General features: G+C 44.4%; 1 long non-coding RNA gene across 1 annotated transcript in view; it reads left to right on the top strand.

The window, feature by feature from the left end:
- The window catches only part of LOC149524038 (uncharacterized), a 36,811-nt gene extending 18,728 nt beyond the window's left edge, over positions 1-18,083 (top strand). Inside the window, exons 2-3 of the long non-coding RNA XR_016350004.1 lie at positions 12,592-12,657; positions 17,514-18,083. This is a non-coding gene — a long non-coding RNA (uncharacterized LOC149524038). The remainder of the gene's footprint in view (positions 1-12,591; positions 12,658-17,513) is intronic.
- Positions 18,084-19,641: the final 1,558 nt, after the last annotated feature.

Genomic DNA, 19,641 nt, shown 5'->3' with positions numbered 1-19,641 from the left:
TTCCCATGGGTTTATGTATTAGTAGTTTACAACTATTATAAACAGTTGTAGCGTCCCCTCTCCACCCAGTTACCTTCTTTAATGCCAATCTGCTTACAGGTTTTGATGGACAGATCTGAGTTCTTCTGGATCCCACCACCCACTTAGCAGGGTGTATCCTCTATATTTTTCCCTATGAATTTACTTGGTGGTGCCTCCACCCCCCTCACTCCTTCCTGGCAGAGTTACTAGGGCAGCTTGGGAGGAAAATTCTAACCACAGGGTAACCCCACTTACTTGCCAGATAGTTGGAGACTTCCAAGAAATAACACAAACACATACAATATATTCAACACAATAATTATATTAAACAGGAGACAAATATAACATAACAGGGTAAACCACTATTTTTAGGTACACCAGTGCCCACGCTGCTAATACGTGTGACTTGCCCCAGTCACGTGACTTGATGTAGCAAATGTCAGATTAGTGTCCCATTGGTACACGTACAGTACTTTGTTGGGGCCCTTGATGACCTATGACCACAAAATTCTTCTCTGCAATGGTTTAGCAGTGTGGCTGACTGGGTTCAGTACAGCCCAAAGGACTCACAAGCAGAATAAGGTGGTAAATCCCTCCACAGGTTTAATATGCAGCAGGTTATAAAATCCCTAAATCCTTACTCCCTGGCTTGAGGACACAGTTCAGGAAATAGGAAGTCCCCAAAACGAATTCCCTGACTAACTAAAAGATCGTGCACTCATACACTCCATGAATGATCCTCAGGTTCAGAGATGACTCCTCAGTCACTGCAGAGGGCTGATCTCTGCTAGCAAGGAGCCTCTTCAGGCAGGGTTCAAGCTGCTTCAGTCCCAGGATTTCCCCTCACCACAAAGGGGTGCAGGGCTCATGATTACACAACTGTACTAAAATCCAAACTGTAGTCTCCTAGCCCAGTGTCCAGACATACACACAGTAGGCAGCAACCCTGAACTAGCAGACAGAGCAGAGCTGACCATGTGGTGACCGGCCTCACCTAGGGAACTAGAGGGCTAACTCAGTCTGGCTGGGGAAGTTTCCCAGCAAACTCTACAAACTGGGAATCAGGAGTGGAGAAAGGAAAAACCCAGTTGAGGGATCTTGCTTTCGGGTCCCTAGAGGCCAGTTCTCAGGAGGAACCCTGCATGCAGGCCTGGGGTTTACCAGTTCCCCACACAACCAGCCCTACTTTTGCCTTGGCTAGCTCCAGACCCCACCAAAAAATGGCTTCTCCCCTCTCCTGAACTCCCCGGAAGGGGCATCTCAGTCCCTGTTGATTGCCAGGCAGACTCTGAGTTTGCCTTAGCTCCCCCTCCCTACCAGGGACAATGTGCTTCTCCTGAACTGCCAGCAGACAGAGCCCTAGGAATCTAGGTAATCTCCTTGGGGGTTACACAGTCTCGTCCTGAAAACCATAATCACAGAGTATTTATTAGCATTCTAGGCAAAAGGGTAATTTACAGAAAGTGGCAACAGAAATTTTTAAAAGCATGAGCAGATTTCTGTATTGAAAACGTTTAGACTGTAATTTAGAGAGGAAACAGGGACATTCAAAATAGAAAAGAAGATGATAAATGCAATGGTCCTATTTACCATCTTTTCTATTTATATAAAAAAAAATTTCCTGTGGGATGAGAGTGAGGTCATCATGTCACAGTGTCCACAGTTTGGGGGGTAGGCATAGACAAATAAAACCCAGCCCCAACCCCACCCCTTTGTCCTTGGAGCCAAGCCCCATCCCTGCCAGCCTGGCCCTCTCCAGTAGCCACATTGCAATCCAGGGCTGGGGCGCCATGGCCGTGGCCTGGCCCTCCCCAGACACTGGGCCAGTGCTGATCCTGGTGCGCTGCGTCCTCAGCCCAGCCTTCCTGGCCACTGGGGGCAGAGCTGGGCCTGGCACAGCCTCAGCCAGGCGGTGGGGGGAGTTTCAGGATAGACCGAGGGGGAAGGAAGGGGCTGGAACAGTCGGGGATGGAGGGGACAAGGGAGAAAGGGACAGGGCTAGCAGGAGTGGGGTGGGAGAGAAAGAGCCGGGGCTGCTGCAGCCCAGCCTTTCCTGGTGGCCGGGGGTGGGGGGAAATCCAGGGTTGCCGACCCGCCCACCCCCACGAAAGAGAGAGGCTGGTGAGCATAGCAAGCAGGGGGTGCAGCCTCCTAATCTCTCTATACATAAAACAATTTTCCTCTGGGGTGACAGAATGATGTCATCGCGTCATTGAGTCCACAGGAGCCAAACCCCACCCACTCCCAGCCTGGCCCTCCCCAGGGCCCATAGGGAAAGCTGGGGCTGCTTGCAGACTATGAGGAGAGCCACAGTGCCCCGGCCTGGGTCCAGCCCTCTCTAGCAGCAGGCGGGGGTGAGGGAGGAAGAGGGAGGGAGAGAGGGGAAGGGAAGAGACCGGGTCTGACACGGCCTAGGCCTCAGCCCAGCCTGACCCCTTCTAGCAGCCAGGGGGAGAGCGGGACCCGGCTCTGGCCTAACCCCTCCCTCCCGGGAGGAGAGCCATAACTGCCCTGGCCTTGGCCCAGCCCTCTCCAGGGCTGGAGTGGGGGGCTGGGAAAGAGACTGGGGCTGGCCTGGCCTCAGCCTTGGCCAGCCCCAGCCCTAGCCCTAGCCCCTTGTGGCAGCAGGAGAAAGAGTTGGGCCTGGTGCAGCTTCAGCCCACCCCCTGCAGCAGCCCGGGATACCTCGAAGAGCAAGGGCCAGCTGGCCAGCCCTCCCCCGCGCTCCAAGACCCAGGGCAAACTCAGACCCTCCCCAAAGGCTGGCAGTGGGGGGAGGAAGAGCCAGGGCAGCCTTGCTCCTGGGCTCTCCCCCGCTAAGACCGGGGGGTGGGGGTTGGCAAGCATAGCGAGCAGAGGGCAAAGCCCCCTAGTCATTCTTTAAAAAATAAGGGAACATTCAATGAAACTGAAATGCATTTAAAACAGCTCAATATTTTTATACAATAAATAATTATTCTTTGGAATTCATTACCACAAGAGGTCACTGAGTGCAAGACCATAGCAAAATCCAGAAAAGGATTAGGCACTTATAGCATCAGCAACATCTGCAGTTATATTAGGACAAAAATAGAAGAGCTATCAACCCTTGTGTTTGGGATAAATTTGCTTCTCCCTAACTGCCAAAGACTGGGAAGATGGTTCAACTATGGAAATGTTCTATAATTGTTCCCTACTGGGATTTCTTCAGAAGAATCTGGTACCAATCATTATTGGAGACAGAATAGTGAGGTAGATGGATTGCTGGTCTGATCTGTTATGACATTTCTATGAACAGCCTTTAAAAAAAAAACAACCCAGATCATAAGACAATGGAGAAAACGCTCCCTTAAGAATATTTTAAAACTATTTACAGCGAAATGTTATTCTAAGGTGCTAAACCAAATTACTATACCACTTTCTTTGTCTTTTTACTTGTAAACAAGACCAACACTTTGACAATAAGAACAAATGTAGACCGAGCTTGCAATTTAAAAAAAACCTGTCAATAGCACTCCACAATTGCTGCTTTTATTACCCAACTCCCCCCTCCTAAAACACTATTACATTTGTAGCTGTGGTAAGTCGCCAAATTGCTTTATTTCCAAGGAGTACAGCTACATTTTAAAAAAAGCCTTTTGTGCAATATATTCCACTGGCTTAGCCTCATTAGTATTGCTCTAGCATGCCTGTGTTCTTGACCAGCATCTTTACTTAGTACAGAGATATCCTTTAAGGAAATTGAATGCTACAAGGTCTATATATCAATTTTATGAAGCTATATTTTCATGAAATCTGTAAATAAGGTCAACATGATAGGGATATTCCAGAAGACAGATCCCTTTACAGTTTTTGAGAAAAAGCCTGTTTTCCTGTAAGAAGTCAATTTACTTTTGACCCATGCCTATTAAGAAGAATACTTTGTATTCTTTGTGAGGGAAAGTATAATTCCAGCACTTTGGCTTTTGATAAATGTTGTTAGATAGGTGTATGTAAACGTAGCTACCAATAGTTAAAGTAGTATTCAATGAGGACTTGGGATGAAAATGAAACGTAGCTCAGTATTTCCTTCCAGACTGTGGGCCCAAGCTTGCTCCCCCTGGTATCACTGACTTCAATGGGGGTAAGATTGGGTTTTGTTTCACGGTGGAAAGATTTACAGTTTTTCTGCCTGTCCCCCATCACCAGCTAATCACAGCCTATTATTACAAAAATGATTGAACTTAGGTTAAAAGGTCCAGATGCTCTCCAGGTCAGTAGTCACTGAAAATCATTATACCTTGATGACTGTTCAGTGGCATGTTAGAAATAAATTAGTGGGCTGAATCCAGTTCCCGGGGAATAGCTGCTCACCATGCAAAAAACACTACCATGGGGTGACAGACAAGGAGAAAAGGTGAATGAGGAAAGACAAATGGAGTGAGACAAAAAAATAGAAGTGTAGAAATAAGAGAACCACGGGAGCCGGACAAAATAACAGTTAAAGAGAATGGATCATAATAGTTAATCTAATAAGAATATTTTTTTAATCTTTAATCACATCACATTGCCAGGACAAGCTCTTATTCTCCAACAGAGAGATCAGATCAGATATTATACTTGAATTTAGCTAAAGAAAGAGAAGGACAAATAAAAAAGTCACATGAGCAAAAGTGAGCAGAATTGAACAAATGGAAGAATATTGGAGAAAGGAGATCAGAAGCAAGAGATGGGCAACAATAAAGACACAATCCTGTAGTCCTGTACACACACTCACATTCTTCTCTGTGGGAATTACATGCACACAATGACTACTTAGTCAAACTGGGGAGAGCCAGAAAGACAAGGGTTGACAAAAATAGGTTAGCGTTAATAAAAAGAAAAGGTTGTATTTCATTCATTGAATTGTCATGGTTCGGGGCAGTTAGTGCACAGCAACTTAAGAAGTGGAGAGAAATGAGTAGCCAACAGAAATTGGATCCATAAAGTTATTCTAATCCACCTTCATTTACGAGTATGCAGTTCCTGAAGACAGGCTTTGAGCAGAGGTGATTTTAGCAATGTGAATACTGCACAGTTGTCACCAACTCCTATTTGGTGACTCTCAGATTTCCTTTCAGCCTGTACAGTCCAGAATCTTTACTCCTCTGTTCTTTAAAATTCCACATATATTTCTTTCTTTCAAGGTTTTAATTCATGCCTCAGACTCTTGTAACCCCAAATTAAAAAAACATTTTCCTTTTGTTCTGTACTCAGCCACATGTTCTCAAGGATCATTCAGGTGGGGAGCCCACCTGCTGGGATTTGGAGCCAGCTTGACTAAGATTTACTTACAACAGCAAAGGAGCTAAATAATCACTTTGTCACTTGGATGGCACCTATTTTATTGCAAAGGGACCCTCTTAGAGTCAGTTCCTAATTTCTATACAGCAACGACCACTTACTTTTCAGTTCTGACTAGCTTTGCAATGGAGACAAACCTCCTATTTGCAGAAGATGTATATACAAGTTGGAGATAACTTGTTTTGTAAAATACATCTGATTCTTACAACTCTGGCGGGAATATTTTATATCTGGTTATACTGCTGGCTAGCTCTGTTGCACCAGCAGCAGCCAGCACTAATCAGGACCATAGCTTAGGCTCAATGTCCAAATCTTTGTGTAGGAGGAAGCCAGATGCAGAAAAATTAACATTTTTGTTCCATAACTAATAGTCCTCCAGAAGTGGAAACCAAGTGTAGGAGAAAGAGCCTGATGCATGGACCTGGTGTAAGACCCAAACCAAAGTAAGCAAGACTTCTACTGTGTATAAAAGACAGTGTCATGGAGCAGACTCACCATCATAGCGCCTCCAGCTGGTTGCTCTGGGAATTAGTTTATTGACTCGCTGGATGCCTCCCTCTAGCTGGTGTCTCCCTGTGTTCCTTTTTGATCACGGCTCTCCAGCAGTGCCCACGCCAGTCTGAGCCCCCTTCCAGGGGGAGTGGGGTTTACCCAACTGCACACTTCAGGGTTCTCCCCTCCCAAGGGGCACCCAGTTCTTCTCCCAGGAAACACCCAGTTCCCCTGTATCCACCTTGCCTCGGTGACCCACTGTCAGTCTCCATCTAGCCCCGGTCTCAGACTGCAGTCTGTAATGGCCACTCATCACTGGCAAAGGGGTGTGGACCTGTTGTCTTTGACTAACCTGGCTGCTTCAGGCCCTGCAGCCTGGGAGTTTGCTTGGCCAGAGCTTCCCCAGCCCTGCTTTCCTTCCCTAGCACTGCTCTACCTCCAGGAAGCCTCCTGCTTCCCTGGCAATCAGGTCCCTCCTGATCTCTCTCTAGAGCAGCAGTAAGTTCCTCTCTCCCTCCAGGAGTCCTTCTTTATATAGTCCCCATGTGGGCCCTCATTAGCAAGATGTAGGGATTGGGGTTTTGCCCTTAAAGGGCCAGTGCAGGGTAAACACGCTGTCACAGGCAGGCTCTGTCAAAAGCAAATGTTTGCCTGCAAGTCAGCATCCTGGACATGAACTCAGCACTAGTACTGCTAAAACACATGAAACATGGGAATACATTCCACCAGGATAGTACAAGAACCCTTCAACTTAGCACACAATAAAATAATTTGACAAAAGTAATAAATAGTGATATTTTGTCTGAAACATTAGGAGTGAAAGCACAATAACAGTTGGTGAATAGGAATAGTTTGGCAGAAAGTACAAGAGGTGGTAACAAATATGTCATTGAGATGTAAGATGATAGATAAGGTGTGTATCACTGATTGTCTCAGTCTATAAATGTTGGGGTATCTCAATTTAAACTCTGTCTGGTGAAGGGGACGGTGGCAAATCCCATGCTACTGACTGAGCTGAGTCCATTGTCACAGGCACACATTCTTAGTCTCTTTGTAGGGTCTACTAGGTGCTATTATTGTGCTGCATTTACAATAAACCTGACTCAAGTTGCCTTTATCTTATCTGATTCTCTGTTCCTTGAGAGCTCTTGGAGTCTGCTATGCTGGTAGACTCCAAGAGCACATAAACATGCACACAGACGAATAGTTATCATTGACAGAGAAAGAGAGCTATTAGGACACCACATTGATGCCGTCTGAACAACTACACCAACACACTAAATAGTGATGTGTGATACCATCTGTGCACTTCACAAGATCCATACAGGATGTTCATTTAGAATTAATTGTTCATCCATCTCTTGTCCTTCACAATGCTACTCCACTGTTTAGCTTTTCATCCATATGTAGCTATGCATCTAACCTACCACACACGTATTTAGTTTTACATATTTGTCTAACAGAGTCACTCACTTGCACAGAGAACACTGATCTGGCAAGGGACTGAAGGTGCTGTCACTATTTACATTAATAAGGGTCACTGATACTTGAGGCATATGTGGATTTTTCAGCCTATGGTTTTTGCTTTTCTCTTGGCTGGACCAATGCAGCCATCATTTCTTGCTCCACAATTGAAGAGGGCCATGCAAGTGCCATTGCAAGTGTGGCACTTGAACTCTCTCTCCTTAACACTTTCTGCTTTTTATCATTCTTGCATTTGTTTGCACACATTCTCACTCACATCACTCCAATATATGCTCATTAGGGGCATATTGAAATCTGTGGCCAATCAGAACACCTCTGTCTAGAAAACAAACTTCAGTACATAGCCTCGAGTGGCATTGATGGGCAGTTTCTCCAGCTTCTATCACCACTGGAAGATATCATGCACAGTATTAAGGCCATGAAGAAGAAGAGAATGGTAATTTACTAATGTTATTCCTGCTTATTGGCTGGCTACCAATATCAGAGACATGTCACCAAAAACTAGTTCATGTACAAGTAAATAGTATGCCCATGAAATCAAAACAACAATGGAAGTAACACGTACCATTCAATATGATTCATTGGTATGATTCCCAGCTCTGCCATTCATTCTTTGTGAGAGTTCTGTCCAAGCATTTCACTGCTGCATCTGGAAAACCTGTGATGTAAAATTGGGATTAACCCTTTGTAAAGCACAGAGAGAGCTGCACATGAGAATTACAACAAGCTGTTTCTCATAAACATGCCATGTTATTTCAGAAGAGCCAAGCTCCTTAACCATGTTAAAATGTTCTAAAACAAAGTTATAATGGAGCAATGGTTGCCCAAAGGAAATCTCAAACAAAGCTTAATTAATAATTGAATGTAATGGCATTTTAGCATTTTATGTGCTATCCAATGTAATAAAATAAATCTCTAAAACGTGCACATTTTTGCTAACGAAGTTTTATCCTGATGGAGTTCCGTCTGTTGGTAGCCTGCACTAAGTTTACTAATGTATCTGCTGGAGTTCTTCCAGTTTGAAAAAAAAAAGAATTGGGTTTATATTACTAGTTTTGTTTTGATCACCTCTCACACACAATGGGCTAAATCGGTTTCAGTGGTAAATGCTGAAATATTATAAGGAGTCCAAATGGCTGTGGATTCTTCCCATCTGTCATGGTCTGCAACTAGAATACTATACTAGCAAAATGATACCACTTTCAAACTAAAAATAAATCATCAGGCTAAGTCTGTATCTCTAATCCTGTGTGTGTTGTCCTACCAATGACCTTCCCTGGCCAGTACAAATTATACTCTTTAGGGAATTCATAGAATCTTGGTATTCTTGCTAGCTTATTTCTATTCTGCTTGTGAGCCAAAGCTGACAACTGCATCATAATGAACCAGCCATGTTAATGGTACAGCATTATGGGATGATGTGCTGTTATCCATTATGGAGTGATCCAGCTACTGTTGTACTCATATCTATTAACTTGTTTACTAGTTATTTGTAAAGATTGAGACATTGATGTGGAGTGTGTTTAAAAAAAAGTGGGTAAACTAACGTGAACTATACTCCATACTGCTGAAGAGAGAAGTGTAAGTGCCAGCTGTGTTTATTTTCCCCAGACCCTACTGCTAGGTGCATACATAATGGTCCATTTGAGATGAGTGGCAAAATCCACTCAGTGGAAGATTTCCTCGCCATTCCATCAAATTCTCCCATGCACACGGCAGGCAGGATCAGAGCTGATTCTCTGATCACAGTTCTTGTGCTACTCAAAACAAGATTCAGGACAACCCATTATAAGCATGATTTACAATGGAGGTGTTGGTACACCCTTAGGTATGCTTTGATTAGTATAAGGTAACACATACACAAAGAAAACCATAATGGCTCATAAATTGAAATGGTCTGTTTAGCACATAGAAAATACATTTGCAGAAGACTGCAACAAACAAACCAACCCATAAGAGAAAGCCAATTCATTTGTATTTTAGAGAAATCTAATCAGCGAATCAAAATTAGGAGAGTGCAGGAAAAATAGTCAATCAAGTGGTTTGTCATAGCAAAAAGTTATTCAAGACAAATGTGTTCCATATCACATTACAAAATATATGTACACATTTTATTTACTTATGGTCTCATCTTCAAAAACTGTAAACACCCATGATTCCTACACACTTAACTGGAGTCAAATACCAAGATATGGGCTCAAATTTTAACATCTCCAGATTGCAAGTGGCTGAGTTCAGACTCACATCTGTCAGGGACATTGCAGATTTTCAGAGACAGGTGTAAGCCTGTGAGGGGACATTTGAAAATTGTGTGTTATAACTTCTTAACAAGTAAACATTTTCCCATCTTAAACACTCACACACACACAAAGTATTTTTAAATAAATGTTCAGTTTGATTTGTACCAGTAGGAAATAAAAATAGATACTCATACATTTTCAACATCAGCTGAACTATAAGATTTGAGAAAGATGAGGATTTTAATAAAGGCACTCATGGAAGTGTAAAAATGGTATTCATGTGGCAGACCCCAAAATGTCTGCAGACATGAAAAGGATTACCTTTGAAGTGTAAAGATCAAAAAACATTTTTCAGGTAATAAGATCTCCCTCAGATGGATTTCAGTATTTCAGTAATAGGAACTGACTTCTCTATAGTGAAGTAATAAAAAAAAAAAAAGAGCAGAGCACAATAAAACTACAACTCAGTCATTCACCCTTAGATACTCACCATAGGGTCTCCCAGGCTACATCTATACTGCAGAGCTATTCTGCATCTTAAGAACAAGCCCATTATATCAAAATATAAAGGGTGCGCTATTCTGACATCCCTGTAAACCTCATTGAAAGAGGGTTAAGGGATGTTTCAGAATAGGGCTTTATTTCAAAATCTGATGCTGTGCAAACACCAAATTACCAAATAAGCCATTGCAAAATTACCTCAAAATAAGCTACACAATTTGTGTAGAACAAATTATATAGCTTATTTCGAGGTAAGGATGCTGTGTAGATGTACCCCCAAAGTCACAAATGACGTTTACAGTGGTTAATGTAGCATTTGCACATAAGAACAGCCATACTGAGTTAAACCAAAGGTCCATCTAGCCCAGTATACTGTCTGCCGACAGTGGCCAATACCAGATGCCCCAGAGGAAGGGATCACAACAGGTAATCCTCATGTGATCCCTCCCGTCCCCCACCTCCAGAAAAACAGAGACTAGGGACACCATTCCTACCCATCCTGGCTAAAAGCCATTAATGGACCTAAGCTCCATGAATCTATCTAGCACTTTTTGTACCCTGCTAAAGTTCTAGCCTTCACCACATCCTCTGGAAAGGAGTTCCACAGGTTGACTGTGCGCTGAGTGAAGAAAAACTTCATTTTGTTTGTTTTAAACCTGCTGCCTATTAATTTCATTTGGTTATCCCTAATTCTTTTACTGTGGGAGTAAGAAAATAACTTTTCCTTAATCACTTTTTCCATACCAGTCATGATTTTATAGACCTCTATTATAGCCCCCCCTTAGTCTCCTCTTTTCTAAGCTGAAAAGTCCACGTCTTTTTAATCTCTCTTCATATGAAACCCGTTCCAAACCCCTAATCATTTTTGTTGCCCTTTTCTGAACCTTTTCCAATGCCAATATATTTTTTGAGATGAGGCAACCACAACTGTTCTCAGTATTCAAGATGTGGGTGTACCATGGTATTATATAGAGTCAATAAGATATTTTCTGTCTTATTTTCTATCCTTTTTATGATTCCTAACATTCTATTTGCTCTTTTGACTGCCTCTGCACACTGAGTGGATGTTATCAGAGAACTATCCACAATGACTCCAAGATCTCTCTTGAGTAGTTGTAGCCAAATTAGTCCCCATGGGTATGTCTACACTACCACCTTAGTTCGAACTAGGGTGGTTAATGTAGTCGACCGAAGTTGCTAATGAAGCCCGAGATTTAAATATCCCGGGCTTCATTTGCATCTTGCCGGGCGCCACCATTTTTAAAGCCCTAGTAGTTCAGACCCCGTGCCTGCGGCTACACGCGGCACGGAGTAGGTAGTTCGAATTAGGCTTTCTAATTCAAACTACTGTTACACCACGTTCTACGAGGAGTAACAGCAGTTCGAATTAGAAAGCCTAATTCGAACTACCTACTCCGTGCCGTGTGTAGCCGCGGGCACGGAGTCCGAACTACCGGGGCTTTAAAAATGGCGGCGCCCAGCAAGATGCAAATGAAGCCCGGGATATTTAAATCCCGGGCTTCATTTGCAACTTCGGTTGACTACATTAACCACCCTAGTTCGAACTAGGGTGGTAGTGTAGACATACCCCATTATATTGTATATAGAATTGGGATTATTTTTTCCAATGTGCATTACTTTACATTTATCAACATTCAATTTCATTTGCCATTTTGTTGCCCAATCACTTAGTTTGGTGAGATCTTTTTGATGCTCTTCACAGTCTAGTTTGATATTAACTATCTTGAGCAGTTTGGTATCATCTGCAAATTTTGCCACCTCACTGTTTACCCCTTTCTCTAGATCATTTATAAATAAATTGAATAGAATGGGTCCCAGGACAGTCCCTTGTGGGACCCCAATAGTTACCTCTCTCCACTGGGAAAACTCACCATTTATTCCTACCCTTTGTTTCCTGCCTTTAAACCAGCTATCAATCCACGAAAGGACATTCCCTCTTATCCCATGACAGCTTACTTTACTTAAGAGCCTTTGGTGAGGGACCTTGTCAAGGGTTTTCTGGAAAACTAAGTACACATAATGGAATAATGTGCTTTTTTGTGCAAATAATGGAGTTTGAAATTACTTGGGGATTGTGGTGACACCATAACAAACCCCAAAAGCAAGGCTCAAGTTGTGACATCACAGAACTCAGAGATAAACAGACATTCTGGAAAAATGTGTTTGTTAGTATAAGGAGTCTCAGAGGGCTGTGGGTGGAGGAGAGAGAAAATACAGGTGATGGGTGCGTGGGAGGGGATGGGGGGCAGGCCACACAGAGGAGCAGAGAGGGGGCATGAGGGAGCACCCCATTTGGCAAGCCCACTGGAAGTGCACCTCCTGGGTAAGTTTCCACTTGCATAAAAAAGCACTGAAAAGAGAGACTGAGTCCTGAGGCTTTTCTCCCTTCACCTATTCTTTTTAATGGCTCCATAGATTTCTTAAGCTCTTTCTTCATTCCAGTGACATCAGTAAACCAAATATTAGCATAGTGTTTGTTTCCAGTACAGATTCACATTAGTCATTCCATTTTATCTTTTGTTTTTAATAGTACCTTTGATCACAGCACCTGAAAGCACTTTACAACAACAAGGGAGCCTCACACCATGCCTGTCAGGTACAGTAAGTGTCAGTATAGATAAACACTTGATAAAAGCACAGAGGCAAGTTCACTCAGTGGCAAAACTGGGACTACAGGCTCTCAGAATCTGACTGGTGCCGAATCAGAGAACTTGCTGAACCACGGAGGTTAATATTGTCTATCAGCATTACCAACACTTTCACTGCATACTGAGCTCTTAGAAGACATTTAGGGGTAAATTAGAGCTAAACAACAGCACAGAGTACTGAGAGCCAGTTCAGCTGAACAGTTTACCCAGTTCAGCTGAAAACAAACTTTATGGGACTGCAGGAAACTTGGCCTCACCTATGGTATATACACATTCGGCTAACTAAAATCATGCCAGACCACAGATGTTGCTGGACCAGAGAGGTTCAACCTGTAAAAACCTATGCCTCAGACAATCAGTCCCCTGCTCTGAACAATATACTTTCACATTGTTAGGGCTCTCCAGCATTCCCAATTTACACTTTTTATTGACAAGACTAAGTTCAAAGTGATGCAGCACTGGGTGAAATACCATAAAACTGGGAGAATTGTAAGAGCATAGTGAAAAACAAACTGATTCCTGTAATGTCACATCCACAAATTACAAGCTTTTGGTGACCTCAACCCCATGAAACATTTTTGTTTACCATATTAGCAATGGGCAGATTCTATTAAAATAAATCCACACCTCACAGTGTCTATACACAGCCAGGATGTTTCCTGCAGCTCAAGTCCCTTATTCTGCTCCCATTGAAGTCAGTGGCAGAAACTCTTATTTACCCAGTTCAGCTGCAGAATCAAATTTCCAGTGAGATTTTTGCTTTTTACCCAATTTTCTAGCTAAGCTGAGCTGACAGAAGCACTGGGAGATCAAGTGATTTACTCGTGGTTACACAATGAGTCAGTAGCACAAGACCAGATTAAAACCCAGCATATGCCCTGGCTCCAACAGGTCTCTCCTCCCAGTAGCTCACACAAGCTCCAGCTGTTTGCCCTATTCACATGGGCTGAATTTAGGGAAGTCTGTAGAAAGTTTCTTTTAAGTACAAATTCAGCTGGCAGCAGGCTTTCTGCTGTCAAACATTAGACTGGATTTTCAAGGACTTCACATCAATTTCCAGAATGGGGCCCTCTTGTGTTCCCCCTTTTAACCAACAGCTGCCTCTTTCTGTTTCGGTTATCTAAGAAGCAAAAAAGGTTTTTGGAATTTCTGATTTAACATGTGAGGAGGGAAACAAGTTTTCCCATAGAGCATTTGCTTCCTTTCTGACTAGAGCTCTGGGAGGCTTCATTTGCAACCATTCTAAGCATTCAATCTCACTAGGAAAGCATGACATGGCAGAGAGCGGATCAAGCCAGTTGCTATTTCAAATAATTATCTCAGATATACACAAAACTTCATAAAGGAGTTGTAGAGCTTGGCTAGGCTCCTGAGAAATTCCCCAACATAAGGGGAATCCCAGATACCACAAGTGGACACCCCCGTTCCAACACAAAAGACCTGCGTAGGAAAAAGAGGATGTAATCAGTTTTGCCACTGTTCTCAGGAGATCTCAGCTGCTTGTACAGCTCTTTCAGGCTGTTGGCAGCTTGGATCACTTTAATGCAGCTCTGAGGCTGCTCTAACTTTTATCCTTGGATCAACGTGGCCCACAGTACAAGGAACTTAAGGAAATGTAAATCCACCTTTGCCTTCCAACCCCAGTTTTGTACCAGATCTGGAAATGGAGACATTCCATTCTCAATGTAAAATATAAACTATATATGTATAAATAAATATAGATATATAGAAACATATATACATATTACAAGATTACACCATTTCCAGGAATCATGGGAAGAATTGTGGCCAAAATATTGGACTTCCTGTTTTCATGGAGGATACGTGGAGAAAAATTAAAACTTAAAAAGCACAAGTCATCTACATGATCTTTTTTAGGAATAAGGAAATTCATGAGTGTTTATGTAATGCTGAATTCAATTCCATACTAATATTTGGAACATCTGAAAAATAAAAAATAGCATTTAATTGTAACAAAAAAGAGAACATATACATGCCTAATGAAAAAGAGTGATAGATATAACACAATGTGACAAGTTACATCACAGATGTAATACATTTATGCTAATGCAACTTGCCTGGGTGACTGAAAGGAATGTTTTATATTCACAGTTCAGTTCTGAAAATATTTGCATAGCCTAAACTCAGCATTCCAAGCAGGGAAAGAAGTTCCCATCTAAAGAAAAGCAAATCAATGACACTTGCCTAGCACAAGATCTGCCAGAATTTTAGGCACCAAGTCTTAACAGTGTACAACTCTAAGGCAAAATGGAACTGGAAAAAATGTTAGTTTTGTTGTTTGTTTTTTTACTTGTTAACAGAACAAATCTGTTCTGATATTCGTTTCATCTACTGTACATGCATATTATATATAACAATTTATATACACACACACACACACACACACACACACAGAGGCAGTCCCTGAGTAATGCGGATCTGACTTATGTCGGATCCACAGTTACGAATGGGACTTTTCTCGCCCCGGAGGACGGGAGCGGCGGAACGCCCAGATGCGCCGTGGTCCCGCTGCTCACGTTCTCCGGGGCGAGAAAAGCTGCTCCACATCGACCTGGTCTGCTGTGGGGGAGTCCCCCGCAACAGACCAGGGAGACGCGGAGCAAAGCCACGGAGCACGCGGGCAGCGGGACAGCCCAGATGCGCCGCGGCTGACCCGCTGTCGGCGTCCTCCGAGGCTTTGCTCCCCATCTCCCTGGTCTGCTGGGGGAGATCTCCCCCCCAGCAGACCAGGTCGACGCAGAGCAGCTTTTCTCGCCCCGGAGAATGTGGGCGGCGGGACCACGGTGCATGTGGGCGTCCCGCCGCTCCCGTCCTCCGGGGCGAGAAAGCCCCATTTGTAACTGCGAATCCGACTTAAGTTGCTCTGCCCTGGCTTCCTGGAATCAGCCGCTGATCAGTTTCAGCAGCGGCTGACTTGGGGACACCTGGGGTAGAGCATCTGGGGTGCTGCCGGGTTGGTCCCCGCAGCGTTGAGGTGCGGCGCTGCGGGTACCTACCCGGCAGCGCCCCAGCTGCTCTGTCCCAGGCGTTCAAATTCAGCTGCTGTTGAAACTGAACAGCGGCTGATTCCAGGAAGCCCAGGGCAGAGCAACTCTGCCTCGGGCTTCCTGTAGTCAGCCGCTGGTCAGTTTCAGCAGCGGCTGAATCTGGACGCCAGTTCCAACTTACATACAAATTCAACTTAAGAACAAACCTACAGTCCCTATCTTGTACGTAACCTGGGGACTGCCTGTATATAATTACATAGCTTACCAGGGTGTTGTGAGGTATAATATAAGTAAGTATTATTGTTCACATTTCATAAGTAGAACCACAGAACCAAAGGGCTGGAAAAGAGCTCAGAAGGTCATCAAGTCCAGCCCCCTGCCCTAGGCAGGACCCAAGTCCAGCCCCCTGCTCTAGGCAGGACCAATCCCAACTAAAACAACCCAGCCAGCGCTTTGTAAACCCGAGACTTAAACATCACTAGGGATGGAGACTCCACTACTTCCCTAGGTAACCCATTCCATTGCTTCACCACTTTCCTAGTGAAATAGTTTTTCCTAATATCCAACCTGGACCTCTCCCACCACAACTTCAGACCATTGCTCCTTGTTCTGCCACTACTGAAAACAGCCTTTTTCCATCCTCTTTGGAACCTCCCTTCAGGAAGTTGAAGGCTGCTATCAAATCCCCCCTCACTCTTCACTTCTGCAGACTAAACAGACCCAACTCCCTCATCCTTTCCTCATAGGTCATATGCTCCAGCCCCCTAATCATTTTGGTTGCCCTCTGCTGGACCTCTCCAATGCGTCTACATCCTTTTTGTAGTGGGGGGCCCAGAACTGGACATAATACTCTAGATGCGGCCTCACCAGAGCCAAATAAAGGGGAATGATGACATCTTTGGATCTGCTGGCAATGCTCCTCTTAATGCAACCTAAGAGTATGTCCTCACTTGCCCCCTACTTCGAAGTAGGAAGGCAAATAAAGCATACCAAAGTTGCAAATCAAGCCTGGGATTTAAATATGTGGGAGACCATATCAAAAGCCTTGCTAAAGTCAAGGTATATAACATCCACTGACTTTCCCATGTCCACAGAGCCAGTTACCTCATCATAGAAGCTAATCAGATTGGTTAGGCACGACTTGCCCTTTGTGAATCCATGCTGACTATTCCTAATCACTTCCTCTGCTTCCCCTATTAGGGTATGTCTACACTACCACCCTCGTTCCACAAGGAGTAACGGTAGTTCGGAATAGGAAGCCTAATCCGAACTACCTAGTTCAAGCCGCGTGTAGCCGCGGGCACGGAGTCCGAACTAGCGGACATTTAAAAATGGTGGCACCCGGCAATATGCAAATGAAGCCCAGGAAATTCAAATCCCGGGCTTCATTTGCAAGTGCGGTATGCCTACATTACGCCGCTAGTTCGGACTAGCGGGGTAGTGTAGACATACCCTGATGCAAGAAGAGTGGCTGTCGGAGATCAGCATGAGGTCCTGACAAGTGTCACACTTCTCAAAACTGGGGGATCCTGGCAGGGTGCCTCCACAGGCAGCTTCTATTATTTCTTCTGTTTTCTTCTCCCTCTCTCTTTTTTCTTCTTTTGGTAGTAATGAAGTACAAAAGGAAGTTAACTAAGCAAAAAAAGAAACAAGGGGAGAGTAGTCCAAAGGGTATGGCTGCATCCTCGACCTTTTTCCCACAATTTTTGTCTTTTTTTTTAAGATCAGAACAAAAATTACTGACGAGAACCACTAACAAGAAAACCTAAACTAACTATTTTTTCTACTCTGACTAGAAACACTGAGGAGAAAAACTGAGTTCCATCGGAGATTGAGGGTAGTAGGAAAGGAACTGAGGAGGGTCAGGCCACATGTGAAAGGCGCAAACACCACAAAGTACCTACTGTGCATGCATGGTCCAACTGGCTACTGCTATGCAAAACTCCAATTTGCAGTGCCAGGACAACCCGACACCAACAGTGGAGCACCTACACGGAAATCACTTGAAGAACACAAGCTTACTAAAAATGTGTCACACTAAGAGTAAGAAATCTCATACCACTTACACATAAAGATTACAGAGTTTGATCCAAATTCTAGCTGCCCAGTGCACATAGTGAGATGCCAAGAAAACTCACCAGTGTGAAGAGGATACTCATGCACCCTCCAGGCCTAGAGTTGTGATGTATAGTGATGCACATAAATCTGTGAACTTTGCATGAATCCTGACCCAGCAATGAAAAGTATGCAACCTCCATCCTTGTAGATTATTCGTGGAAGAGTGATGTCAGTCAGTCTGTCCCCCATAAACTCTGGGTGACCAGCAAATTTTACAAAACATTTCCTCTCCCCAACAACAAACTTTCCCAAATCACTGAGAATATTAAACAAACAACAACTTTTACATATTTTTCTAATTGACTGTTAAACACACACTTCTCTGCTTCCTGTATTTATGTTTCACACCCTCCAACTTCAAGAAGGATCCCAGGAGGGTCATGACCTGGAGGGGTTATGGTTTAAGAGAAGGGGCAGGGTTTGCCTGGGAACGCTAGAGGCGTGGGGCCAGGTTACCAGGGCTTGCCCCACCACAAGCTATCAGAACTTCCTGCTAGATAGTTCTTTCCTCTTAAGTATCTCTTCCCCTCAAGAGCCCTTATTCTTCATCTCCTGAGCTAAGTTTACCCACTCATCCTATCAATGCCTCATCTCTCTCTGCAGGGCCCAGCTATAGGCAGAGGAGTGGTCCTTGAGATGTTGAAGGAAAGAAAGCAGCCAGCCCTGTTCAGGGGAGCCAACAGCCATGTCAGGGACCTTGGCAAGGGGGGAGGGAAGGAGGTGACTCTGTGCTCCCAGAAGGGGTGGGGCCTTGAGCAGAAGGGGCAGCCATGCCATGCCAGCCCCAACCCCACCCCTTAGAGCCACCCAGAGCATGCCGTGCAGCACTCCAGCAGCGATTTAAAGGGCCCAGGTCAGTTGTCCCTGTTGCTTCCTTTCTCCCCCTTCCCATTGAGCACCTGGTCCTGTTCATCAGCAGTGTTCCCTGTAAGCTGTGCACTTGTGCAGCCTCTCGGGAGAGATTCAAATGCCCTGCTGATTACCAAAGTGCCCACAGCTAGGCTTACGCTGCTCCACATGGTGCACGTTCACACATGCCTCGGTGCACATGGACAGAAAATATCTGCACATGAATGGAAAAGATTAGGAGGGCCATTGTTCATCAGGCAAGTAATCTGACTGGTGTCCCTTCCTGCTACTGTGCTTCTGGACTACCTTTTCTCCTGGGGTCTTTGCTTCAACCCCAGCTCCCTGGCTGGATGCTGATCTGATGCTGCTGTTGTTGCAAAAGGCATGAGGCCAGGTCATTGTCTATCATATTTGATTGTCCATCAGCATTAAGCAGAATATTACACATGAAAACTTGTTATATGACAGTTCAGCACTAGTAAGGAGTCCAGGAGCACTCCTAAACAGCAGACTGAATGTGGGTGTGCACCTTCAAGTGAAGGAGAATTATGTCGAGTAAAGGATCATCATCAGTAGATGAATACACAGCGATGGATGAGGTTTGGAGTGGGAGGAACGGAGAAGGAAGAGAACTTAAGGAAGGATATGCAAGGACTAAGTCCTCCCCACTGCGGGACAACTTCAGAGTTTGTACAGACAAGACCTCTGTTAGCTGGCTGCTCAGTACGTTTGGGGGGAGGGGAGGGAATTGAGGTGGGGACAAAGGAAGCAACTGCCCAGGGACCCGGCAATTTAAAAGCAGCCAGAATCTGGGCCCTTTAAATCACCAACAGAACTCCATGCAGCATGATCCTGGCAGTGCTGAGGGTGGGATGGAGGAGGAGCAGCATGGGCTGAACAATGTTGAGGGCTGGCTGTGCTTAGCCCCATCCCTTCCAGTAGGCCAAGAACTGAGTC

Source organism: Pelodiscus sinensis, chromosome 7, assembly GCF_052426305.1.
Source record: "Pelodiscus sinensis isolate ZL-2025 chromosome 7, ASM5242630v1, whole genome shotgun sequence".
NCBI lineage: Eukaryota > Metazoa > Chordata > Testudines > Trionychidae > Pelodiscus > Pelodiscus sinensis.
The sequence above is the reverse complement of the archived record's forward strand: the minus strand, read 5'-3'. Positions and strand labels throughout refer to the sequence as shown.